The 17,684-nt window shown below is 40.1% G+C and overlaps 1 protein-coding gene across 49 annotated transcripts in view; it reads left to right on the top strand.

The window, feature by feature from the left end:
- Nucleotides 1-17,684, top strand: part of SORBS2 (sorbin and SH3 domain containing 2) — a 237,799-nt gene that overhangs the window by 36,105 nt on the left and 184,010 nt on the right. For all 49 annotated transcript variants that reach the window (XM_078393957.1, XM_073001376.2, XM_073001371.2 and 46 more), the window contains exon 2: nucleotides 2,685-2,821. The gene's annotated coding sequence lies outside the window, so the exon portion shown is untranslated. The remainder of the gene's footprint in view (nucleotides 1-2,684; nucleotides 2,822-17,684) is intronic.

Here is a 17,684-nt window from a genome sequence, read left to right as displayed (position 1 = left end):
AAGTGCCCATGATATTCTGATTAGCAAGCTACCTAGATGTAGATTAGACAGAACAACTGTCAGGTGGATACACAACTGGTTAAAGAATCATTCGCAGAGATTGCTTATCAATGGTTCCTTCTCAAACTACAAATAGGTAACAAGTGGGGTACCCCAAGGCTCAGTCCTGCGTCAATGCTCATCAACATTTTTAATAATGACTTGGATGAGGGAGTGCAGGGAATACTTATCAAATTTGTGGATGACACAAAGTTGGGTGGAATAGCTAATACCTTGGAAGACAGGAACAAAATTCAAGAAGATCTTGATAAGCTTGAGCACTGGGCTGAAAATAACAGAATTAAATTTAACAGGGATAAATGCAAAGTTCTACACTTAGGGGGAAAAACCCACACCACAGGCAAAGTTACCAGATGGGGAATACTTGGCTCAGCAATACTAAAAGTGAGAAGGATCTTGGAATTGTTGTAGATCAAAAGCTGAATATGAGTCAATAGTGCAATGTGGTTGCAAAAAAAAGGCAAATGCTATTTTAGGCTGCATTAACAAAAGTATAGTCTCAAAATCCTGTGAGGTATTATTCCCCCTCTATTCAGCACTGCTTAGGCCTTATCTAGAGTATTTTAGATGAATACAGTTCTGGACACAACACTTTAAGAAGGATGCCAACAAACTGGAGCAAGTTCAGAGGAGGGCAACAAGAATGATCAGGAGGCTGGAAACCAAGCCCTATGAGGAAAGGCTGAAAGAATTGGGCATGTTTAGCCTCGAGAAAAGGAGACTGAGGGGAGGGATGCTAGCACTTTTGAAATAGTTGAAAAGTAGTCATACAGAGGAGGGGCAGGATCTTGATCATGTAACAGTGGGCTCAAGCTACAAGAAGCCAAATTTAGGCTCAATATCAGGAAAAACATTGTACAGTAACTATTAGAGCAGTACAAAAATGAGTTACCTCAAGAGGTGATAAATGTTCCAACGCTGGAGGCATTCAAGAGAAAATTGGACAACCATCTGTCAGATCTGCTTTGATTTGCATTCCTGCATTGAGCAAGGAGTTGGACTTGATGTCTTTATAGGCCCCTTCCTAGTCAATTATTCTGATTCTGTATCTATACTGTCATATAGTTATGGTTTATGGCTATCTGATAGCACTGTTTGGCATGGGAAAAAATACCTCATCTGATTTTCTACCAAAAACGATCCATCCTTCAGCTTTTACAGCTGACCTGTAGCTTTCTGGCACGGGACTATGACATGCAATCTTTTCTGAGATGATTCATTGGGATGTAAAATAGCTCTTTGTTCTGCCTTTGCAGATTGGGACCAAGAGTTAAAATATTTTGCACTGGAGATAAGGAAGGACCTTTTACAGTAAGCACGGCCAGATTGCACCAAATTTCACAGTGTGGAGGCCCAGTGATACTCCCAGGAATCCAGAAGCCTCTGATTTGAACCTTGTTTCTGCCATGTACTCAGCCTCTCTCTCATCCTAAATCTTTCTTCTCTAATCTTCAAAATGGGATGATAATAATGGCTTATGTTGCAGGATTGTCGCAAGAAACTTATTTATTTTATTTTATTTCATTTCATTTAGAACTAAATCCAGTTTTAGTTCCATCTAGAATTTCAGTAGCAGCTTTCTCCCAGTTTTAGTGCCAATAGAGTCCATGGGACTTAACATTAGTGCTGACTAACAAATCCCGTTCATTTCAGTGGATTTGCTCTGGTTGGAACTAAAATTGATTTAGCCGCACATTTCTATATAGCCCAGTAGCCACAGGTCTTGGTTTTGCTCACTAAATAAGAGTTTAAAACCGTATCAGTACAACATCAAATCCCAGTGTAAAGTCTTTGAACCCTCCAAGACACTTAAGCTCACTCTGTGGCTCTATTAAAAATTTAACATGAATAAGACATAAAAATGTGCACTATGCTATTCCAACTGAAAGAGAGTCTTTGGTTATCCCTTACTCACTAGAATGAGCAAGTGGGTAGTTTACTTATTCTATTTATTGATTGATTTGTTTGATTTATTTGATTTATATACCGCCCATCTGGCAGCCAAGGCCACTCTGGTCGGTTTACAACAAATAACATAAAACAAGAAAGTAACAAAATAGTTCTGATGTGGGTGGACCTGGTTCCCTCTTTCAGATGAGCACAACAATGTCAATGACCTCAACTCACTATCATTCAGAAATAGCAGGGGTGCTGATTCCAAAAATTTAGTTGCTAGCTGAAAAATAAACTTCTGGTTTCCCTTTTGGGAAGTTACTTAGGCATCGATGCCAGAGAGATGTAAAATATGGATGCAAAATAAAGGAGAGGGGAGAGATGGCTCCTGGTTTAGAGGAACTTGGCTTATGCTGTTTAAAGAGATACAGGGAGATACAGTCAATCGACTGCACTGTATTTGCCAGGCTGGCCAGTGGGTCCAAGAAAAAGTGAAAACAACCCAGGTCTGTTTCTTGTTCAGCTAGGCAGTCTTGCAAGTGTGTGGTGGAATTTGAGCAGCGAATATAGTTGCTGTGAGTTTCCTGCCTGTGTACTTTACTGGTTTCTCTTGTTGCAGAGAAACTCGCTGGGTGCTGAAAATAGCTCAAATGCTCCTAGGACAGTAGCAGCCGCCAGCAGCTGAAATTCTTGTGTGCGCTTATCGCCTTCTCTCTTTCTCTCTGTTGCAGGTCCTTGTTCTTCAGTTAAACTTAGACCTTTAGAGGAGCTAAACGTTAAGGAAGGACTGAGTTAACAAGATCTGGATGTAGAAGAACAAAAATATTAATATCTCCGACATCTGAAAACAAGACGACTCGTCTGACTGGTAATTTCTCCCTCCCCTATGTGTGTGTTAGGGATTTAGAATTTTATGCTGTATTCATAGCTGGCATTCCTTGGTCGCTAATTAACATACTGTAAGAACCTGCCGCAAGAAGGTTGGCATTTCTTAGCAACACACACACACACACACACACACACAGATACATACTGCGGTTAATGGGCCTAAGGTATGCAGAAGTATACCATCTCAACTTGTGAGTTTTGTGATATGTGATGCTATGTTCATGGTAAAGATTTGGGAAACTTAGCAAAATGCTAGCCCTACATAAAGTCGGCTTTTATTACGATAGGACTTTTCTCTGTTAGTTTCCCTCATCTGTCTGATTACTCCATTCGAAAATAGATCTGATGGAATAGTCAGTGGTTTTCGTAGTAAATTGTTGGTTCAACCTAAAGTGCTTGAAATTCAGAATCCTACAATCTACTATAATTGCTGTGTTTTTTTAAAAAAAAAAACATTAACAGTTGTTGCAGTACAGAAATGAGAGATGAAACAATGTCAGAAATATGATTTTGTACAGTGGTGCCTCGCTTAACGATTTTAATTGGTTCCAAAAAATTCATCGCTATGGGAAAACATCGCTAAGCGAAACATGGTTTCCCATAGAAATGCATTGAAAACCGGATAATCCATTCCAATGGGAATGGATTGCCGTCCTTAAGCGAAAATCGCCATAGGAAACATCGCTAAGCGAAACACGGTCCCCCAATTGAAATGCATTGAAACCTATTCAATACATCTCAATGGGGGAAAAAAATTACAACAAATTTTAAAAGAGTCAGAACAAAGTCAAATTAGTTTAACAAAGGGTTTATTAAATGCACTTATGATTTCAAGCATTCTAAACATTTTTAAACATATAAAAACAGCCAACATGAGGCTGTCAAAACCATCATTAAGCGAAACAGGGGGACCCAAACTGTCATCGCTATGCGAAGCATGATCCCAAACATCGCTATGCAGAAATCACCCATAGGGAACATCGTTAAACAGAGCGCAAGATCGCTCTGAAAAAGCCATCGCTAAGCAAATTTGTCGTTAAACGAAGTGCTCGTTAAGCGAGGCACCACTGTATGTTGAATTGATTAGTGGGGTTTCTTTTAGTTTGAGATATCCTGATGCAATAGAGGTCTAGAGTTTCAACTTTTGCATTGGCATCCACTATCTGCCAGAGGCAACCTGAAGTGGTACATTTTAGGGAAATCTAATATGCTTGATTTTTTCTGAGTATATGAACTGCCCCTTGACTATTGACTCCTACTGTCTCTTGTCTTTGTTAACTCTTTCCTTTCCTTGGCTCTTTGTTAACTCTTTCCTTTCTTTTGCTCTGCTTCTTCTCTTTGATTAGCAGATATAAATGTAGACATGGGTGATACAGATATATAGGTCTGCTTACTCTCCCAAAGGACTTTTAGTGTGATGTGTCCCTTTTAAAATAACCCAGCTCACTTTTTCTGTCAAAAGTTCTCCTTGCACTGTAAGATGTTGTGACCAAAATCTTATTGTTTAGCATAGTAAATTGCACTAGAGTAAGGTCATTAAATAAATAAGGATTTGATGAGTCAACTTCTCTGTAACTTCCATTGATTGAAATGGGCCTACTCTAACTATGACCTACTTCAGCACTGTCCAGTTTAATCAGACAAACAGTAGGATTATCGCTGGTGAAAGGTTAAAGCCAAGCATGAGACGACAAGGGGCTGACATAAACCTTCCCTGTAGAAAATAACTTTCCATTTGCTAGAAGGCTTGTAGTCAGTTCCCAGAAAAATATTTATATTAATGAAGGGGGGGGGGGAAATGGTTGGTTATTTCCTATTTTTCAAACTAGTTTTCTCAAAATAAAAATAAAAAAGAATTTAGAGTCCATTGCAACCTATTTGAGAAGAGGACATTAAGAAGACAAGTCTGCAAAGTTGTATGCTGTGGAATAAAGGCATAGGATGATGTTTATAATCCATATTGCCACATAAAAGTACTATTTTACTTTCCACTCCTTTTCATGTTCCTTTGTAGAAAGAATTAAACTGGCTCAAGTTTAATTAGTTTAATGAATGTGCAAAGGTAGTGGTGAGGATTCACTCCAGGCAGAATGCCATGCAAATCAGGCAGCAATCTACTCATCCTGTACTCACACTGGCTGGAAATTCAGTACTCCCATACACTTAGTCCACTCTCTCTCTCTCTGTTTCTCCCTCTTTCACACACAACTGCTCAAACTCTGTCACAGTTCCTCTTGCTCACACTTTGCGTGTGATCACACAGACAATACAGCTCACATTTTGGACCTCTTGTACCACTGCTCAGCGAGAGCTATTTCTCAGTGATCACACAACGTATGGGCAATTGTGCTCCAACCTGCCCTCGATCAATGCCCAAATTGGATCTCTCTGGTCCAACAGGAGAGCTATTACTTTTGGGAGGCAGGCTAGAGTGATCCCCCGGCAGATGATGCAATCAGACGTGACCTTTTTCATGATCTGTTCACGTCTGACTCTTTGTTTGCTGAGAAAGAAAAGGAGAGCAGGAGAAGAAGCTCGGTCTCTTTCTTTGAAATCCACACAATGTGTTCTCTTTATGTAAAACCTATTCCCTAGTCCTCTTATAGGAAAAGCCAATGGGAAGGTGAGAAGGGTTTCATTTTATCACCTTGAAATAGGAGCTGTCACCACATCACCCTTCTTCATCCATTGAAGATGAAGGAACTTTCTTTGCCCAACAGATGGGAAGACAGCTGTTGTTGGATCTATCCTTTCCCTAGATTTCAGTCTTAGGATGGGTTCTGCTTTCCCATAGCAAAAAGCTTTGCTTCTGGCAGTGTACACAGAACACCACCACACAACCAGTTTGCTAAAGATCATACTCTCAGTCTGAGTCTGATTTCTTCATGTTGCTTTCTGTCCATTCAGCCAAAAAAATAAAATAAAACTAATGGTTGGCTAGCCTTAAGAGAGATTCTGTACAGGCATGCTCAGTATAACATTCCTTTCTGAAATAATGGCAGTGATTGCTGAGTGGGCACTTCTCATCAGTGCCCAATTTTTATGAAAATTACGTGGTGCCAATTGACTATTTAGAGTTGATCAAGGCCATGTATGCGAAAGCGGCAAAGGTGACTTTCCTTGTTTCTGTCTCCAACTGCTTTTCAAAATTTCAAAAGAAGCTAACAAGTCCAGTAACTGAGAGGATCATATTCTAGATGTATTGGATTACAACTCCCACAGCCCTTTATCATTTTGGTACAGGCTGGGGATTCTGGGAGTTGAAGTTCAAAACATCTGGAGCATAAAACGTTTTCCACCTTTGATAGAGAAAAGTGGTTCCCAAACTTGGGACACCAGATGTTCTGGAACTAAAACTCCCAGAAGCCTTCCCCACTAGCTGTGCTGGCCAAGATGTCTGGTATACAGTGGACTCTCTACTTACGGAATTAATCCGTATTGAAACGGTGGCTGCAGGTCGAAAAGTCTGTAGGTAAAGTCTCCATTGACCTACAATGCATTGTAAACCGATTAATCCCGTAACCGGTCGTTTTTGTTCCATTTTTGTTCCATTTTGGTTTTTTTCTGGTCTGTAGGTCAATTCTCTGGCTGCAAATCGAACTTAAATTTTGCGGCCAGAGAAGTCTGTAACTCGAAAAGTCTGAAAGTCGAGCCGTCTGTAAGTCGAGGGTCCACTGTAGAAGGTTCAGAAGGAGAATGCTCAGAATGATTAAAACCTGTTTAAAGCAGGAAGAAACACTACCACTAAGTGCTGGAGTTTGATTAATGCTGGTGTGAGGAACATCAAACAGGCAAATGCCTAGATGGGAGGGACATAGAAGAGACGGGATCTAGCTGGTCCTGATCAGACTGTTGTTCAAGGTGCAATAGAGGGCAAATGAGTGTAACAACTGAATTTAAGAGCAATGGTTCATGGCAATACATGAAAGGTATTTCTCTATAACTGTGCCCTATCTGTGGAATTCCCTGCTCCAAGAGCTTAGGTTACTTTTGCCTCTCTGTTCCACCTCAAAGTGACAACTTGGGTGTTAAATTCTGGACCCAGAGTCCCAGAGGCAGTTCGTGTCGTTCTGCCAACTCCTGCGACGTTGCTGGAACCAGTTGTATTGGCTCTTGCCTTTCCATTGGACCATTTCAGCAACGTGGAGAGGGGGGATTAGCTGCTTGGGTAACAGTCTATCCTCCATATTACTTTACCCAGGCTTCATGCTCTGGAGAGGACACTTCTCGATATAGAGCATGTTACCATAGTCTCTTGAGACTGAAGGATGCCGATGATGATGATGATGATGATGATGATGATGATGATGATGATGATGATGATGATGATGATGATGATGATGGGTGTTAAATTGCGGTCACATGACTCAGTCTGACCAATGTGCACTCCCTTGTTAGGGTAAATTGATTCCTGGCTTCACTGCCCATCACCTGAGCAGCGCCCATCACCAGTTTTGCTCCGACTTAGGACCCAGAGGCTGGCTTCACCTCTGGAAAGCTGTGGTGTGGCCCCTGGAAGCAGCTGAGAGGAGCAGCAGCAGTAAAACTGGGTCCCTGCAGCTGAGCATGTGCCAGCTGATGGGCAGTGAAGTCAGGCTGCTGCATCCTGGACCATAGCACTATTCTTGGCAGGCTCCAGGGTTTGCACCACAGCTTCCAAGTAGCGAAGCCAGCCAAGGAAATGCGAACAACAATTTATAATCATGTGAATGTCATGTGAATATAAATTGAATTAATTAACACCAGAGCATATTGCAGTTATATGACTAATGTAACCAGGCCTTAGTTTCATTTGGTTTTGTATTCTGGGGGGACACATGTCTGAATGAAAAGATAAAACTTTGATCTTTTAGTCTGATTTTTTTCACCAACTCCTATCTTGGGAAGGCCATAGCAATGTAAATTTAGCAAAGAAATAAAAGGAAGTTTCATTTTAAAAAGAGCCCCTTGCAAAAGAACTAAGGAAGCTTGAAATGTGATGAGTCAGCTGTACAAGTAAAAGTGACCCTTTATATCACATTTGCGTATTTTTCTCCTCTTTTTTTGTTCTTTTCGTCCAGTTTTGGGGAAGGAAGAAGCGACATACACTTTGCTCACCATTTGTACTGCAAAATTCTTGTATGAAAATGATATTTGAGATACAGGAATTGCCCAACAATGCTTTATCCATGGCAATTTTCTTAATACTTAAATGCTTTCAGTTAGCGTACAAAAGCAAAATTACATGGAAATAAAATGGCTCTCAAATTGAAGCCAAATGATGCTGCATTTAAGTTGAAAATTAATTTTTATGGTGAATACATGTTGCTTCTGCAAATGGGGGGGAGGGTTCTGTATCTGAAGTGCTGACCTAATTTGAATCAATGGGGATGAACGTTGCACTGTCATTCTTTTGAATGAAAGGGAAATCTCTGGAGAGGAATGGAATGGTTTTTCTTTTTAGTAAATATACCTCACCATTCAGAGTGAACAAACAGTCACTTTCTGTGCAGGCTCCTTCTTTGACAGTCCCTTCTTTGTTTGTGCTCAAATGCTGGTTTCGTGAAAACAAAATAATGTAAAAACAAATCCTCATTTCTCTCCCCCCCCCCATTTTTTTTAATTTAACTGGTCTATTTCTAGGGAACACTGTTAGTCTTCCAAGGCTGAGCCCTGTGATTCGTAGAGCCGGAAGCAAAAGAAGTGCTTAGGATAGTTGGTATGTGCACACGTAACTGAGGAGTAAGGCCTTTTCAATGCTGGTGAACTGTTGCTTCTGAGCAAATATGCACAGAAGTGCCCTATAAGCAAATATGATTTGCCACCAGTGTTTGTATAAATATTGAAACTGACTTTCATATCTTCTGTGTATTGTTAGACCTTTGACAGAGGAAGTGCTGCCGCACGTCAAACCAGATACCTTGGGAGTGTTTCTGAACGTGTATCCCTTGTTAGTTGTGCACTGCACTGTTTAAATGTCATTGGTTCTTGAAAACCCCTTCAAATTCATCCTGAAATCTGTTTGAAGTTTAGTCTACCCACTCGCCCCCATGTGAAAATACTGCATTTGCTGCCAAAAGGTCTACATTAAAGGACCATTCAGCCCTGTGCTATATATCATTGCTTGCCAAATACAGATCTACCCATGTCTCTGAGGTGAATTTTATTGCTCCTTTGGATTTTCCTATAAGTGCCAGAGCTCTGTGTACACAGTGGAGGGTAGCCTGGGCCTTGGATTTGGATGTGGGATTTTTCCAGTAAGACAGAACTGCTTGGACAGTAGGCTATTTTAGAGGAATGTATGAGCAGGTGAATTTATAACGAAACTAGTGGTTCACAAGACTTATCCAGTGCTTACTTAGGTAGGGCCTAGTGTAGAGCATGTGCAAGATAAATTCTTTTAAAAGCCTTTCAACACACATAGATGGTATTTTCCTTCCTTTCAGAGTAATCAGCAGCAGCTTCTTCTACATTCCTCTGTGATTAGGAGGAAAACCATCCAAATAAGACAGGGCAACTTCTTCAAGGTCTCTGGAAAATGTATTGGCAAAGGCTTTCACGGCCGGGATCTAATGGTTGTTGTGGGGTTTTTTTGGGCTCTTTGGCCGTGTTCTAAAGGTTGTTCTTCCTGACGTTTCACCATTCTCTGTGGCTGGCATCTTCAGAGGACTGGAGTAGGAACTCTATCCATGCTCTGTTGGTGTTTGTTGGATAGTTGAGTACTTATAGTCATGGGAAACAGCTTTCGTCTTTTTTCAGGAGAGACAAATATTCAACTATCCAACAAACACCAACAGAGCATGGACAAAGTTCCTATTCCAGTCCTCTGAAGATGCCGGCCACAGAGACTGGCGAAATGTCAGGAAGAACAACTTTCAGAACATGGCCAAAGAGCCCGAAAAACCCACAACAACCGTCTCTAGAAAAGTAGGGCTTATGGAGGTTGACTTTCGGACAGCAGCCCCTCCTGTCCTCTCCCAGCAATGCTGTGACAGATTGCTGATTTTTGAGATCCTTCCATTCCCTCTCAATGTCTCACACCACAGCCTGCTCTGCAGAGCAAGATCCTGTCCCTTGGTGTAGCCTTGCAGGGTGGGCAGAACTGCTGTGAGGAGGAAGGGAGTGTGAAATCCACTTTTACAGACCCTGATGCAGATGCAGGTAGGAGGTCATTAGAAGGCATGTTAGTGTTCCAGCTGTCAAGACTCGCAAATGAAATCCACATTTACACTTCCAATCACAAAACAAAGCAAGCTAATTTGAAAGCTACAGGAGGTGAGAAAAAACTCATTGTGTGACAATCAGATGCCATCAGCACTTAGCCTGTTTCTAATGACTTGCTGTCTGTTATTCAACCTTGATCATTTGAGCCTCTTATTTTACAAATTAAGTACTAGGCTAAATCAGGAGTTGGATTAACTATTCTTTCCTTAAGCATAAACTAGTGCTTAAGGGAAGACATCTATGGAGCTCACAGAAAAAGAAAAAGTTCTGGTTACTATCCAGTAGCCTGAACATGGAGCAAAAGGGAAATTGTGTAAGCATCCAACCTGTTCCAGCAGGCTGTCTGTTGTGTGCCTCTTCTTTCCTGTTTGTGAGAGCAGCCATGCTGTTGGCCATGCAGTGGGAGCCTGCTGGAATGGGTGTGATGCTAATGGTATTTCTGTTTTGCTCCATATTTATGCAACAGGATACTAGCTTGTAGGATTTACCACCAGTTGTAAAATTTAGAGAAACCTGTAGGATGGAAAGAAAAGCTTTGCATTGCCTTCAAATACTGTACATACTGTGAACTCCTAGTGGCAGCTTTTTGTAAATACATGTGACAACGTGCACCCTCTGCCCACATGCATATTTAAGAGAGAAAACTGATATTAGTACTTCAGTGTTATTGATTGCAAGCTGACCTTAATGTATTTAATTACAAAAATTAGCTCATCAGAGTAATAAAACATACATGGATAATGCTTAGGTGCAAAATAGCTGTGAAGGGTTGGAGTTGGGCTTATGTTGCAGGTTTGTCCACGAAACTTGTTTGTTTGTTTGTTTAGTACCCCCTTCTTAGTCATATTCCTTCACTTAAAGTTGCTTTTGTCTGATCTTACTTTTAACTGTTTTTGTACTTATGTTGGTTTATGTAATATAGACTTAGCGCATAACATTCAGTGTAATTATGAGAGTAGTTCCACAGGACATATTGATATATATCCATATTTAGGATCAGGCTGTGTATGCGTTCTACTGTTTAGTTTATCATGTAGCCCAAACAAATTTTACACACATTTTTGGCAAACTTTTCATTGTTAAAGAATGTGGTTAGTGAGATCATGTGTTGTATTGTTGAACCTGTGGAGATGTCATGCTTTTAAAAAGATTACATCTCCCTTCTGTGCTGACAGGGGAGGGGAGGGAAGAATGACCACTGAAGCCCTCATTTTACCTTTAATACCTTAATGCAGCTTATCCACTTTGAGAACAGGAGGGGTAAAGTAATGTAAACAGTCGCCACTTCTTCTTAGAAAATGTAGTCAAGAAAGTGTTCCTTAAAATTTGAAGAAGTATGAAAGAAGCATGGTGTTAATCTTATGTTTCTGCTGCTAGCTATGCTACCTTGTAGGGTGACAAAATATCTTCTGATCTGTGTTTATGGTTTGCAAATTCTTCCTCCCTGTGTCAAAACTATGACGACCATAAGACTATCCATGTGCTGCTATGTTCAAGGAAGGACAGGTATAATAAATGTAATGCAGGTATGGGAAATAGGTGGTCTTCCAATTGTTGGACTACAAATCCCATCTGCTCTACCTAGTCTAGCCAATGACAGAGGAACTGCAGGATCCCAACTGGTCAGCCTGAAATACTCCAATTAAGAGAGTGAGTAGGCAATCAGATGAGCATATTGCTCTCTACAGTATTTAGTTTGTTTTTGATATGGTTTGTTTATTTTCTAGTGACTACATATCTTTTAAGTAAGAAAAGATTCCACCTGTTTTGTGAATTGTTGTACTCCTTTTTGGCACAGCAATAGAGCTGCAGTTTATTTGGTATGATAGGGTATGCTTCTGATTATCCCATTCTGCAGTCTGTGTGGTTGTTTAATTTGCCCCCAAATAGAGCTGTGTGTGGCATTCTTTTTGTTGGCAACCCTGTGATCTATGCAGTGGGTTGTGATCATAGAAGGGATGGCGGAGAAATCCTTCCCTCTATCTTTCCTCTTGCAACAATTTTTAAAAATAAACTCCTAAGTGACACAGCACAATGTCAGATATAAGGGAGTATTCATGCTAGTTTGATGAATTGCTGTAACACTAAGCCACTTATTAAGAAAAAAAGGGGGGCATTGACCACATAAATAATGGCCCACAGAATGACAGCTGTGACAAAGGGTAGGGAAATGGACAGGGAGAAAATATCCATAAAAACATCTTCCATGTGAATGGAAGGAAGCTTTTTAAATGAGACCTGGGTTTCTCTAAATTACCCCCATCTAGGTGAGCCCTCAGAGGGCTAAGCTCCTTGCCTGGCAGATAGAGGCCAACCCAGAAGGGTCAAGGAAACCTCTTGCATTTTGAGTAGTCTCTCAGGGATGTGGAAATCTGGGAAGCTCCTTTGGCTCTGCACACCTCAGTTGCATTGTCTGCCTTGTTTTCAGGCTCAGAAGAAATGAGTTCTCTTGTTGAGTTTAATTCTCTCTGAAGCAGAAATCCAGAGTTTGGAACAATTACTTTTTTGGGTTACAACTCCTAGAAATCTCCAGCCACAATAGCTGCTGGACATGCTCACCAGAAGGTGCTGGGAATTTCAAAAAAAGTAGTTCCCCCCCCCCCAAGCTCTGAAGAATGGGTCAGGCCCGGTTCTTTTCTTCTTTTATCCTTGATTCTAGTGTATTAGGATCGGAGAATAACTTTTCTTTGCATTCTCTGGTTATTGGAAATACAGACTTCTGATACACACTGTGCTGAGCAAATTGTGAGTTGCAATGAATCTAAACTACATGTACAATGCATCCTCTCATTTTATCTCTTCCTCTTCACAGTTCACACTTCAACAATGAACACAGCCATGCCATGAGAGCTCAGCTATATACTTGTAGTTAGCAAAGATGAAAATAGATGTATTTGCAGAAGTGTAAGAGCAAAACATAAGAAGAAAGATGAGTTTAAAATATCCTTCGGTCAGTTGAGCCATTGCAGTTATTTTTGCTTCTTTACATGTAGCCACAATTGTTTAACTAAGCCTCCTCTTCTTTTATTAGTATATTTCTCCAAACATATATTATATCACAGTCAATGTAAAACCTTCACACAGTGTGTGAAGTTGTATCTAACACTTTTAAAACCATCCCTGAAAGCATGGTTGATAATTCTCTCACTTAGATTAAGTGCACACGCATACATACACACACACACACCTGTGTTGGGAGGGAGGCTGTGCATATTAGCATCTCATTAAATCCGTAAATTATCATTCACAGTTTAAATGATGCAGTGAAGCATTAAAAACATATTTGTTCTGCCGGATCTATTAACTTTTTCCCAGAACACCCATTGAACTTGCATTGTATCAAATGTATATTATTTTTCTTTGCAAAATTATTTCAAACAAATGGAAGTCTGTGTAAAAGTCTAGTTTATAATACTTTAATGTAATAATTTATATTAAAACAATAATGTTTTATATCATTTCATCAGCAGCACTGTTGAGAAATGGGAAAAGCTAGCCATTTAAAACGAACAAAATCACTTTGCAGACCAACTGTGATGCATGAAATTATCCATAAGTGAGTTGTAGAGATTCAAAAAAGTATCTACCCTGCAGGCTCCCTTTGTCTCATTATCATGGCAAGATAGGAGCCACGTCTCAGAAACCCAATAGTTTTTTTTTCTTCCCCCTTTCAACATTGAATGGGCACAAAAACATAACAAGTTATGGTTGACTGTGTAAATTCTTCCAATCCAATTACTGTCCTATGTGGGCAGGTGCCAACTTGGTAGGGCGGGCCTATACAACTGTGGCAACTTACGTGCGTTCTGAGCTTCCAAGTGTCACAAGTTGGGTAAGGAGCCATGTTGATGCGACTTCTATACCGGTTCACTCACATAAACAAACCCATGTATGTTTGCCATCAAGTCAGAACCAACTTACAATGACCCTAATAAGGCTTTCAAAGTAGTGAGATATTTAAGGAGAGGCCTTACCAGTTCCATTCCCCCCCAACCAGTTTCCATGGCTGACAGGGGATTCGAGCCCTGTTCTGCAGAGTCCTAGTCCATCACTCTATCCACTGCACCACACTGGGAAATCTAAACAAACCTATAGGTTATCCCAAATTCAGACATACGCCATACAGGTAACTTGATTTTATAAAGGGAAACAAGACACTGTGGTCTTATTCTAGATGCACTTTCCATGAATCATGACCATTCATTCAGAAGATTCATGCGGTTAACAGAGCAGCTGTCTAAGTAGCCACCAAGCAGTTGCAGTTTTGCCTAAAGCAAAATTTAGACCACATAAATAATAATGGACCCTGTGATGTTAATATCAAAGTGGGAAAGCCCCACCTTTTAGGGAGGAGAATGAAAGTAGTACACCTGTTTAAACAGCCCTGTGTGCTTTGAACCCCCTTCTGTTGTGTACCCCCTGATTTCTACAAATAATCCATTCATGTAGTTGATATTCGGAATGGCAGAACTGGGCTCATAACAGACAAAATAAACTCCTACATTGCCCAGTTCCACCCATTTAAATGTAGGTTTTTAGCAATACCATAGTACTTAAGCACTCGTGTGGGTGTGGGTGGAATATATCCCTACCTGTGACAGCCAAAAGTTTCTGATAGACTTTAGATAAAAATAATGTATGTAACAAGAGTACAACTCAGTGCTTTCAAATTTTAGAGACTACGGCAGCTTCTCTTCATTTACTAGTGCACCTGCTGTTTGGTGGATAGGCCTTCATGGTGTTGAAAAGTCTCACAGTGGGGTGGCTGAAACTGACAAGAGGGAGTGAAACTGAAAGATCTGAGCTACACTTTCAGCGCTTAATGCTGTTGTCAGTTCTGAAATAAAAGCACATGATCCTCCTGAGCGTTCAGGCCTTGCCCTGAATTTGCCCGTGAGCAAACAGATGCTCGCAAAATCTGGTGGCAGCTAAACCACACTTTGCCTCTCATGATAATGATGTGAATAATATCTAGCATCAACAGTTTATGGTCTGGCAAAATCCCAGCTGTGGCCCTCAGGGTGGCTTGAAGAAGCACATTGTTCTGCCATTATCATGGACTCCCTGTGGCTTTTGCAGAGCTTGCAAAAGTTACTCCCCCCTCCCCCCAAAGAACAGTTCTCAGAAGACAGTAGCAATGTTGGCCTGGTGGAGGGTGTTGAGAGATACAGTCTAAAAAAGTAACTTTTTCAAGCTATTGGACTTTGGCAACTTGGGGCTATGGAAACTGTGGATGAGAATCACATACTTACTTTCACCTCTTAGGGGCATTTTGGAGACTGAAATACAGTATTTTAGTGATCCTGGTGATTAGACCTAGAAGCTTTTCACGGAAAGCTATGCATTGTGTTACTGAGTTGGGCAACTCTGAGCTTCTAATGTAATGTAATATAGCAGTGATTTATATTACAGTGGTGCCTCGCAAGACGAATTTAATTTGCTCTGCAAGAAGTGGTGCCTCGCAAGGCAAATGAATTTTTTTCGTCTTGCGAGGCATCGCTCTTGTGAAAAAAAAGTTTTGCGAAGCATGGCCATAGAAGAAGCCATCTTGTGAGGCACCATAGTGATCGCAAAAACCAATTGTCTTGCAGGTTTTTCATCCCGCAAGGCGTTCGTCTTGCGAGACACCACTATATAACTGCATACGTGTATGTTACTGCCATTATGTCCTAACTGACTGATAGTAACCATAATAGAGCTTTCAAATTAAGTAAGAAATTTAAGAAGTGGTTCCTCACAGTGAGCAAGGATTTGAGCCCAAGCCTCCTGAATCTTAGTCTGTCACTCTATCCACTGCACCACACTGCATCTTAAGATGATGATGATGTGCCATCAAATCAATTCTGATCTATGGTAACCCTGTTTAGGGTTTTCTAGGTACAGTACTCAGAAGTGGTTTACTATTACCTTCTTCTGGGTGTGTCCTGGGACTGTGTAGCTTGCCCAAGGCCACACAGGCTAGGTGTACTTTACACAGGAGGCACAGTGGAGAAGCAGACACCCAACCTCTGGCAATGCAGCCTGTCACCTAACTCACTGAGCTATCCAGCCAGCATCTTATAACTGTGCTATATAAAATGGAAAGCACCCACAAATTTTCCAGATCAAATGGAGTTATTTAAAACTGATTGGTGTAATTTACATAGTAGGGGTCTGAAAATTGCCAAGATGAATGAGCTTATCTTCACACCCCTATGATATTTACTAAATATAATGCTGCTTGAAAAAATAAAATGCTTCCATAAAGCCATGTTTCCAATTTTATTCAGCTAAATTCACCCATGGATAATGCTAAAAGTATTTTATTAGCATCTTCTCTGGTGCAATCTGCTGCTTCATGCTGTTATATTCATCATTTTTTAGAATGCTGACTAAGCCGAGCTGGTAGCAAATTGCTCACACATTCTTTGCCCAATGGGTTTCTTTGTCTTACATAGTGATCTCTCTTCTTTTTTTTAACGTGAAAGAAATTGATTTATCTATCTTCCCAAGGTCGTAGCCACCCTTTGCTTTTTAGTTTATTTGCTATTTCTTTTGGTAGTGTTTTTAAAATGCTCTTTCTTCAAAAACATTGTTTCTCTGATTTCTTTTATTCAGACAAGTGCTAAGAGGCATGATATGGGAGTTCATCATAGATTAATATTAAGGTATTATGCTGCTGTCCATTTTAATTTCAACCCATTTTCTAAAGATCCTGCTTAGTGTGTAATTTGTTATTTCTGCCCACCCGCAACAGTTCCAAGAGATTATCTGTAATTCATCACAGTTGAATTATATCTAGTGCTGGGAAAAGTTACATTTTGGAGAATACTTCTCAGAATCCCTCAGCCAGCATAGTTGCTCTTGTTGAAAGTTGAAAAAAGTAACCTTTTTCAAGTTCTTTTTGGATCCCATCAGTCTATGAAGTCATGATTATTTTTAGTCCAATGTGTATTCCTTATTAATAGGGGAAGCTCCCTTATCACTTTCACTGTTTATTTATCCCAGTCTTGTTACTCAGGAAGTGTATGGCAAAAATGTCTGTATTTCTTACTTTTGGGGTTCTTTTAGGAGATGCACCTTTTTCAAATGTATTTGTTCTGTATTAGTCCCTTTGTTTTACATTAAGGGGAAAACTATGTTTGGGTTTCCCATTTGACTTTTACCATTAATTTTTTTCTGGCACTCCAAAGTTCTTAAAGAACCTTTTAAAATTACTCCCAAAAAGCAGAGGCAAGGCAGAAGAGAATCAATCTGCTCCAACAGCAGGCAACACTACATGAGAAAGAAAAATCATCATCAGACTTATTTAGACATTGTCATAATTTTATTTATATTTATTTTTGCTTACCTCCTGTACTGCTTTCACCGGGAAACTGTTTATGGTTCCACAGGTTTTTACGCTGTTATGTGTTCTAATCTGTTTATTGTTTGTTTAGTATATGTTTTAATTTGTTGTTAAACGTCCCAGAACAGTGCTTCTACACTAATGGGGCAGTATATAAATTAAATAAATTTATTGATTGATTGATTGCATATTTATACTGCCCATCTGACCAGTGGTCACTCTGTGCAGCTCACAACAAAATAAAACATAAACTTAGTAAAACAAAGTACTCTAAATTAAACAAACTTAAATTAAATAACAAGGATATGAATTA

The sequence above is a fragment of the Pogona vitticeps genome, chromosome 5 (assembly GCF_051106095.1).
Source record: "Pogona vitticeps strain Pit_001003342236 chromosome 5, PviZW2.1, whole genome shotgun sequence".
Lineage (NCBI taxonomy): Eukaryota > Metazoa > Chordata > Lepidosauria > Squamata > Agamidae > Pogona > Pogona vitticeps.
The sequence above is the reverse complement of the archived record's forward strand: the minus strand, read 5'-3'. Positions and strand labels throughout refer to the sequence as shown.